Below are 9,934 nucleotides of genomic sequence, written 5' to 3'. Positions count from 1 at the left end.
GTGCACCCATGGTGTCAGATGGCAGGAGAGAAAGAATGGCAGAAACCCGTGATTTATCACCTATGAATATAACTAATAAATGTACAGCAGCAGCATCCCCAGCACCTCCCCTCTCTGCAGCCTCCGGACAGGACAGGCTTTTCCCTATGAATACACAGAAGTGAAGCAAAGTCCCTGTGTGGGTGCCGGGGCCTTGGGGGCTGCACCGGTGAAGCACAGGGCAGTGTCCCGAGCTGGGGCTGTAACGAGCCCATAAATCACCCCTAACGACCCCCTTCGCTGGCCAGCATGTGTGCGGGGACAGCGAGCCTGGCCCGCGCCCGCGGCGGCTGCTCGAGGAACGCCTCGGGTTGCAGGGAGCACAAATGGCTCTTTCACACGTCTCAGCAGATGTTACTCATTTTCTCCTCATCTGACTTTAAGATTTGGCTCCATTCTTTCCCTGCTCCCAAAGCCCAGCAGTTGTCCTAGAAAACTCTCCCAGCCCACGGGCAATAGGCTACCCCGGCTATTGCAGGGGCCGGTGCGCATCTGCAGGCATCCCACCCCTCCAGTTTCTCATCCGGATTGCTTCTGTCTTCCCCACTGAAACTCGCCTCATCTCCTGGCCATTTCCGCTGCTCCGCTGCACGTGATGTTATTCATCAAGGTGCTTGTCCCTTCTGCACAGCGACAAGCGCTCCAAAATACTTCAGGACATTTGCAAAATTTGGATGGAGGAGAGTAACAGCAAGCAGGACCAGATGTTCAGGGGGAAAGACTAATGATGCACCTCTGTAACACAGCGTCCAAGGTTCAGCCCTGGACCACAGGAGGCTGAAGAGCAGTGCAGCTCATCCTGGGATGGAGATGCATGGGGCAGAAATGACTTCCAAAAATGCAAAAATAATTCACTTGATTTGGGTGGTTTTGCCTGTGTGTAGATGCACTAGCGGAGTTTTGGTTTGTAGAAGGTGTCAGCATGTTGTCCCATTGGAGCAGATGACTTTAGGGTGTTTAGTCCCATTGGAAAAGCTGGTTTTATGGACAAAATCCTACTGTGTTTTGCTCCCAATTCTGTCCACTGCTTAGTTCCCCAGCTCTGCACAAAAATCAAAACATCTTCTGCACAGCCCTGGCAGCGTGTGGGCCATGTGCTTTGACTGAACAGTCATCCGTGTGAGTAGGAGTCTGTAATTCACATGATACCTTCCCATAATCTTTCAATTTATTCTAAGCAGAAGAAACTAAAAAGCCTCAATAGATGTTTCATTTTTTTGCCACGTCAATAGTTTCAGCTGTATTGCACTTCGTAAAGGAAAAAGATAATACAACCAAATTTTTAGAAATGGATTGCTGACAATACATTGTGCGTGTGGTTTTGCTCAAATCTATATACCAGTTGTGCATTGCAAGACATAGAAGTCACTAACCAATCCATAACTCAAGATAAATAACATTCCCTGTGGATTCTGCTTGTTATATTAAGCACACAGATCACCCAAAGTCACTTGTCACCACCAGTAGGAACTGACTGGGAGCCCAGGGTTGGTGGGAAAAGGTCTGATTCCTCTGCGGTTCGGGGAATGCATGTTTGTACCATGCCTGGCTTGGTCCTTGAACCTCCCACCAGCAAAACGGAGGGGACCTTCCCAGCCCACAATGTCCAAAGCACATTCTCAGGAACTGACAATTTCACAAGAAATCCTGAGGTGAAGCTAAACTCCACGGCAGGGTGTGTTCATGGGAAATGCATTTAAAACGTTAACATGTAAGGAGGAAACCCTCCATGCAAAGTGTGTGTTTTACTCCAGCTTGAAGTTCACCAAAGGTGAGTTTAGAAAAGCCCTGGGCAGTAAAGTAGTAAAATAAAACAACCACAACCAACAGTTAATCAACATTAGCGATAGGACAAGAGGACATAGCCTCAAGCTTTGCCAGGGGAGGGTCAGGTTGGACATTAGGAAGCTTTTTTTCTCAGAAAGTGTCATTAGGCATTGGAAGGGGCTGCCCAGGGAGGTGGTGGAGTCACCATCTCTGGATGTGTTTAAGAAAAGACTGGACATGGCACTTAGTGCCCTGGTCTAGTTGCCATGGTGGTGTCAGGGCAATGGTTGGACTCGATGATCCCAGAGGGCTCTTCCAACCTGATTGATTCTGTGATTCTGTGAACATGTAACTCGGGTTTGCAGTAACATTTTCATATGGATGAAAATCTTACGAAGTCACTCAATGTGATTTGCTACACGCTCGTATGAATGAGAAAAATATAAATCAAGAATAGCTTCAGGTAATCAAACCTCAGCCATCAGGACTGAAAGCTGACGTGTCCAACCAGTGATTTGTTCTTCTCTGGGAAGTGATTTGTGGTGATCCTCAACATAAGAAATGTGCCCATCAATTACTGGATTTGTGAGCGTGCCTCCCACACCATCAGAAACCCCGCGGGCACCAGCTGAGGGACGGCACACACAGCTGTATTTCAACAAGGAAAACACCGATCAAAACCTTGCAGCCATCATTTAAAGAAAACTTGTGAATATTTCGCAAGCAGTGCAGTAGATGTTGGCCATGTTGGGTCCACTCCCATCACAAGCCCAGCAATTAGGGATGCAGGGAAGGTGAAAGGAGCCATATCCAATAAAGTTCAGAAAATTGCTGTATGTAAATACGACTGCTCTGCTCCGAGAGCACCACTTTTTGATGACAACCCTCAGCTCAGCTGTCGCCTGTAGAAATCCATCACATCCTACCACGTTATGGCACCGAGGTGCATTTTTCGGCACAGGCGCTCGCCGCGGGTCCCTGCGGGTGCGGTGCAGGCAGCTGCAGCCCGAGCAGAGGGAAACGCCGGCGGCGGAGCCGGGCTCCAAACTAAACGAATTAAAAGGGAATGATTTCCCCAAACGGAGGCTGGGGGGAATCATCAGAAACAAATTAAAATCAAAACAACTTTTCAGCAGGAAACAATGGAACAGATGTAATAGTATTTATTACTGGAAACTGCTAAACATGCCAATTAATTTTGAAGGGGCTTAAACGGATTAAGCCCTTTTTTAGTGGAAAATATGAAGGAGTCATGAATCACAGCAATACCTTCAGCAATGTAAATGTGTTTTCCTGGAAGCCTGTTCAGAAATGAAAGAAAAAAAATCTGAAAAGTCCAAAACTGGACAATAATCTTTCTGTGGCATTGTTGTATCATTACTATGCCTACCAATATTAGGGGGAGGCAAAAATCAAACTACTATTCCCATACATCAAGTTGGTCATTTTGGTCTGAACCAGAAAAGCACTTGACAGGGGCCAAAATTAGCCACGTAAGCATTTTGTGATGCTCTAACCACAGACACAGTTTTAAGTTCATTTGGATGCTGAAAGTTGTACCCATGATTAAATGCTCAGACCAGGGCACAGCCCAGCCCTGTTATCATACAGAGATATTATTATTAAAAATAGGAAATAAGTATTCATTTTTACATATTTATTTTGACACAAGAACATGGAACTCTTTTCCCACAAAAATGTATAATGTTAAAAAAAATGTTCATCCTACATTGGCACATAAAGTAAAACATGAACAAAAAATATATAATAAAACAATTCAATTCTAGGAGCACTGAGAGTGATTTTTTTACCATTTTTTACATGCTTGCTTAAAAGACCTTTACCCACATTGCTTCCTGACAGTGAGTAGAAAGAGAATTGAGAAGTGCCTTTCCGGTAAGACTAGGAAATCAATTTTAATTTTTCTAAAAGGAAATTAAAAGTACTTCACAGCACTGAAATTTGCCCATTGTAAATGTTGATTTTGCAAAGGGACATTTTCCTGCAGAAAACTATCTGGAAACATCCTGCTCAGCCTCACTTATCATCCTCCCCTTCCCTTCCTTTCACATTCTGTATAGCACTCCATGTTTTCTTATGCAAAATTGTCATGTTCCTCCCAAAATAGTACTATGTTTAGAGAGGTTATAAGGAGGTACTAACAAAATTGTGGTTATTTAAAGAGTACAAGATAAATATGATACGCACGCTTGCACAAATAAAAAGCAGCTGGAAGACTACTAACAATGTCAGGGTTATGTGTAAACTCCATTTTCCTATCAAAAACTATGGAAACAGAAAAAGGAACCGAGAAAAATTCGCTGTTTGCTTAAGCTGAGAGTTATTGCTCCTGATTCTGGATGTGGCTCGTACAAGAGACAAATTATTTCACGTTTCCAGGCTTTGCTATTCCGATCTCAGCAAGAAAGTTTCATTCTGATTTCCTCCCTAATAGCTTAAAGGTATTTTCTTTGGCAGATTCATCGCAATTGTGAAAATATTTTGTCTCTAAATGCGAGCAGGTTTTCTTTTCCACAAAGTGACCTAATCCCCTGAGATTTTGACCCGTTTATACTTACTGAGTAGTTGTTCAGCGGGAGCTCTGGCTCTGTAAGGAACCTAAGATGAGTCTTTTTCAACAAGGGCATGGTGGTATTTGAGCTATCCCTGCAGGGTCCTTCAGCAGGCAACGGGGAGAGAGAGCCACCTCCAAAACCGATCCATCCGAAACAAGTTATTTGGTAGGAAAGGAGGGAAATGGGTCATAAATTCAGTCTGATCTTGCTCATCCCCACTTAAGGCCAGCCCTAAATCCCAAACATTGCCATCATGCAACAGCCACAGGAGCCATCCTTGTGGAAAGGGTTAAAAAACCCCTCAAGTAATGAGAAGCGAGCTGCCCCGGGCCATTTCAGCCGTTGAAGTGCAGGTGTCACTTATGGAAACCTCACAAAATACAATCTTTTTCCTACCACCAATACTAAAGCCCACAAGGAATTACTCTCACACTTACAACCAGATGCTGCACTCAACCGCGCTCGGAGAGTGGGGGGAAGGACCCACCACATCTCACAGGCTGGCTTTCCTTGGATGGACACGCGGAGCCAGGTTGTGCTCCCGGTGACACCGACACAGCAACTCCGTTAGATGCCATACGGCCGTGCTGGAGCAGTACCAAGGACGCTGGTGGCCGCCTGTCTCTTACACCAAGCGGGAGGCCATCGAGCCAGTTCGCTCTTATTTATGGGCTCCTCCAGCAGCCAAACCCATTCAGTCCTATCCCTTCCTTGCTTATTAAATATTTGATTATTAACTCTAAATTCCTTGACTATGAGGACCTTTTTTTTTTATTTAAGTATAGCTCAGGTGCAGGAAACACTGCCAGCATGGTGTTGCTCATTGCCTGCTTTCTCTGGGCAATGCCCTGTTTCCTCTACCCTCCTTCAAGTGATGGGTGAAGCCTTCAACATGGAATGGAAGTGGTTTAAATAGCAAATACTGCTCTATATCCACCTATTGCTGGATGTAACGCAACTGGGTGATCGATCCTTTTATGCCCTCCATGGGCATAAGGCACAGTAAGGCACTGCACTGCGTTCATCAGCTCTGTCCCATTGGAGACTCAGCCTCCATGGCCAAAGTCAATGCTTTCACATTGTTTTTTTTCCATGGCTTTCACTGCCCATGCATAGAAACACATCCACGAGGGAGGCTGGACCCTGCTGGCCTTGCAAGGTAGATGAGAGGGAGGTAGAAAACTTCTTAATAGAGTCTCCCAGCACCAAGCCATCACTCACTGGTCACTTTCTGGAGCTTTAATCTAGACCAACATCAGTCATAGCCAATAACCCCATCTTCACAGGTCTGTCCACCTCCATTCCCAACCCATTTATACCCTTGTGGCTATTCAAACAGCCCCAGAAAAACATATTTTTTTTCCATACCAGCATCTCTTCACTGGATAAAAGTATAAACCAGCAGATTTCAAAGGAATTAAGGAATTACTCTGGTTGAAAAGGGTAAGGACATTCATCACCATAAGCTGAGATACAAATTGGCGACGTGGTAGAGGCACTAAGGCACGTGCTGTTTCCAGCCCACATTTCTTAAACCAAAGACACAGCAAAGAGCATGGTGAGGAGGAGGAAGAGAGGCTGAAGGCGCCCATCGCCTGTTGCTGTCATGTGGTGCCCACACGACTGGTGCTCCCAGCTTTCTGCTCACACCATCCCCTGTTTAAAGACAGCCGTATCCACCCCAGAAACATGTGTGTACTTGGGAGAAAAGCAAAGCAACGTGATACTTGTTTGGCTCAGTCCCTGGAGAGGCTGTGTTTTACTAAATTAATAATCTATTTAGATCTGCTCAGCTTCAGCTTCTTAAGAAACTAATCCAGACAAGCCCAAAAATACTAATAACATTTCAGTCTGGGCTTGAAGAGAGATTAGAGAACAATTATTTTGCTTCCAGTATTTTCTGATTGCTCCCAACCTTTCCTCGCACAAGCACATAAATGAGGAAAAATGAACAAAAAGACTAAGTACTAGTGTTTATGTTGAATTAAATTCCACTGGGGAAAAAAAAAATCAAGCTAACTTCCATAAAATCGATCCACTTAACATTAAACAAAATAAATACACAGGAACATGCTTAGCTGCACTGTAGAAAATTGGGGATTTATAGGTCCATATTTCAAAAGTACTGCAATGAACTACTTCATCTGCCACTTAAATCTTAGCTCCCAGCTCACCTGTAACCCACAGAAAACTGTCATACTTGAAGTTTCCTGCTTTGATTGGTTTTTGGGGCTTTTTTGATCCCTCAGCATGAGCATGTTGACCCAGGGGATGGAGAGCACCACCTAATCAGGATTTTTTTAATCCTAGAATAAAACTCAACTTTCTCCTAAAATCCTACCTTTGGCCTGAAATCCAGCGTAAATATATCAAGGCAAAGGACAGTGGGAAGGCTCAGAAAGGCAGACCTGGAATTCAGATTGCTCTGACTGCCCTGCCCGTGCCCACAGGGCTCAGGGAGAGGGCAGGGTGCTTTATTGCCCACGGAACAATTTATGAAAGGAGAGTGGCTGTGCAGGAAATGTCTCAAGGTGAAAACAGCGAGTAATAATGGCTGGGGAGTAAAAATAAACTGGTTCATGGGGGGAGAACTGGGGCGAGGTGTGTTTGCTTTAAGCATCGCTGTGAAAATATATTGTTTTAGGGACACAACCCAACCTAGTGCCTGGGAAATCAATACCAGGCACCAGCAAATTCACGTTATCCACTATCAGATTTATTGGCTGATAAGTGGATCACGCAAGTAGGTATAAAGCTGTAACGAGATTATGTGTGAATGATAAGGAGGTTGCAGACTATGAGGAAGCCCAGTGCAGCCCAGGAGAAGGCTCCAGTGACTGATGGCAGCGAGGCACCAGCGGCTCACAGAGCGCCTGGCAGCGGGACAAACTGCAAACGCCGGATGAGCTTGTGTTAGAGACGTGGAAATAGAGGCGTGGGGCCAGTTTCACTCAACCTGCCATAGAGAGAGATAAATTGTACCTGTCAGCACCTGCCAGGCCCCAGGACTAGCATATCCCCCCGTGACCCTCGTTAGGTTTTCCCCTTGGCTGGTGCCTGCCCCCCCGCCCTGCAATGAGAGCTGCAGCCGCCGCGTTCATGGGGCCGGACCCACAGCGCGTGTAACTCCCACATGCAAGGGAGGAAAAGGATGCTCATTGAGGCTATTGCCTTGATTATGCAGTTTTCACCCTGTTTAAATTATTTCAAAGCCTTGAAAATCCACAGTGATTTTTAAAAGAACCAGTTGTGCGATTTTGGCCCCACAAGCCCATCGTGCAGGATCCAGCAGCACTTTCCAGCCCTGGGATGAGGCTTTGTCACCTTTGCCTCCCTGTCCCTGTGCACCTTTTTTCCCACTGGGAAAGAAACTCAGGCATGTGGGTTGGAAAGGAGCTGTGACACCTTCATACATACATATATATATGTATATGTATGTTTAATATTAGAGTATTGCAAGTCTATGTCTTGGGGAAAAAAAATGCACTTGTTTTAGTACAAGGAAGGTTCATGTTAATTCTGAGTAGTTATATTGAATATTTATTTTTAGATATATATATCTAGATAGATAGATAACAGTTTACAAACCTTTTTGAAGTCATTAACCCTCCAGTTATTTTTGGAAGTTAATTGGCACTGCTAATTTACAGATGGGGAGAGCAAGATGAGGGCAGCACGTCATTTCCACACTGAGCCACAAGTTGGGGACGGGTGGCCCTGGCCCCAGGCCATGCCCCAAGCTGAGTTTGTCCTGGGGCTCCACCTCTCAAGCATCGTGTGGGCTGGAAACAGCCCCAGGAGCTTTGGGAACCTGGCACTGACAGGGTGGAGACAAGCAAAGAAAGACACTGTGGATGCCACTCTGGGAATAGAAGGAGAAATTTTTTCTGTAGGGGCAGGAAAGCATAAATGAATGCAGAAAAAGTCCTTGGGGTTTTTTTTTAGCCCTTGCAGCCCTCATCTCTCTAAAGAAAGGCTCCAGGCAGGGCCACAGGCTGTACTTCAAACTCCTGCGGAGGTGAACACCCACATGCATAGCACAGAGGTGTTAAACAGCGGATTCAGACCTTCCCCATCTCCCCCATGCCACCGAAATAAGCAGCCAGACACAGGTGCCCAGCCCTGTCACTGGCAACCCATCAGAAATTGTGTGTGTGATATCAGCCCTATGTTAAGCTCAGCTGGAAATAACTATCAAGTTTGAATATTTATTGTGGGAGAAGAGAGAGGCAGTGCAATCACAGAACTTCATTTCCGTAAGAGACATCACTAAAACTGCTCATGTTATCAGGTTTCTAAAATGCTGCCTTGTGCAGGATGCCTTCATCGTGCCTCAGATAACTGCATGTTTAATCTGCTCGAGAGGCAAAATTTATGGAGGTGTTTAACATAGCTGACATCTGTCTTACTCTATTATAAAGCATTTTTTAATAAATCAAATTCTTCAGTATAAGACACAAGTCTTAACATGAGAAACAAACAGCCCAGGAAAGGCATCCACATGGGCTCAGGCTGAACATACATCAAACCCACAGGGTCCTGGGCAACAATAGCCAGAGCTATCAGCAACCTACCCATTGTCATAAATAATGTTTTAACAAAAATTAATACAGAAAGGGATTTGTCAAGTTAGTTTTCCTTCACAAGTCAAAGTTGGGGATGATTTATAGCATGCACCTTGAACGAATTAGGGGAAAAGACACAAGATTTGGCCACTGAGCTTGTTAAAACTATGCACTGACAAGAACCAGAATGTTCTGTAACAGAGCTTCAGCTGATGGAGTTAAGCCAACTTGTATGTCCTGAAGAGCTGATATGTGGTTTATACTGTTTAAGGAATTCCCCAAACGATGTGCAATACTCTGTCAATCCATCAATCCCACATCCAGCAAACTCCACTACGGAACTCAGAGAGGGGGAATTGCTACTTTTGCTTCTACGTTTTTTGCTCAGTTGACTTCCATCAGCATTTGAGCAAGTGGGACTACTTATGGTGGCATTAAAGAGGTGAATATTTGTATCTAAAACAGAAATTGGTTTTTTTTTTAGTGCTGGTGAGGAGTGGTACTGAGTGATCTCCTTGCCCAGCACAAGCCAGTGTAGGTGGAGGTTTAGGTCCTGTGTTTTGGATACTGAAATGTTCAAGAAAAGAAAAGCAGAACACTACAAAGCAAGAGTTGGGCCTGGAGAGCACCTGGAGGACCCTTCTGAGGCATAAATACATCAAAACACATCCTTGCCCTGAGTGGCAGCAAGGCATTGGGCTCCCCAGGCCGTTGCAGAGGTAGGAGCTCCTCACCGCGGTCTGTGCACACAGAAGCTGCCCTGATTTCTGCCTCAGTCACAGAATCACACAGAATCACAGAATCTATCAGGTTGGAAGAGCCCTCTGGGATCATCGAGTCCAACCATTGCCCTGACACCACCATGGCAACTAGACCAGGGCACTAAGTGCCATGTCCAGGCTTTTCTTAAACCCCTCCAGAGATGGTGACTCCACCACCTCCCTGGGCAGCCCCTTCCAATGCCTAATGACCCTTGCTGAGAAGAAA

This window comes from Nyctibius grandis, chromosome 10 (genome assembly GCF_013368605.1).
Source record: "Nyctibius grandis isolate bNycGra1 chromosome 10, bNycGra1.pri, whole genome shotgun sequence".
In the NCBI taxonomy this organism is placed as follows: domain Eukaryota; kingdom Metazoa; phylum Chordata; class Aves; order Nyctibiiformes; family Nyctibiidae; genus Nyctibius; species Nyctibius grandis.
This window is presented reverse-complemented; position numbering follows the sequence as displayed.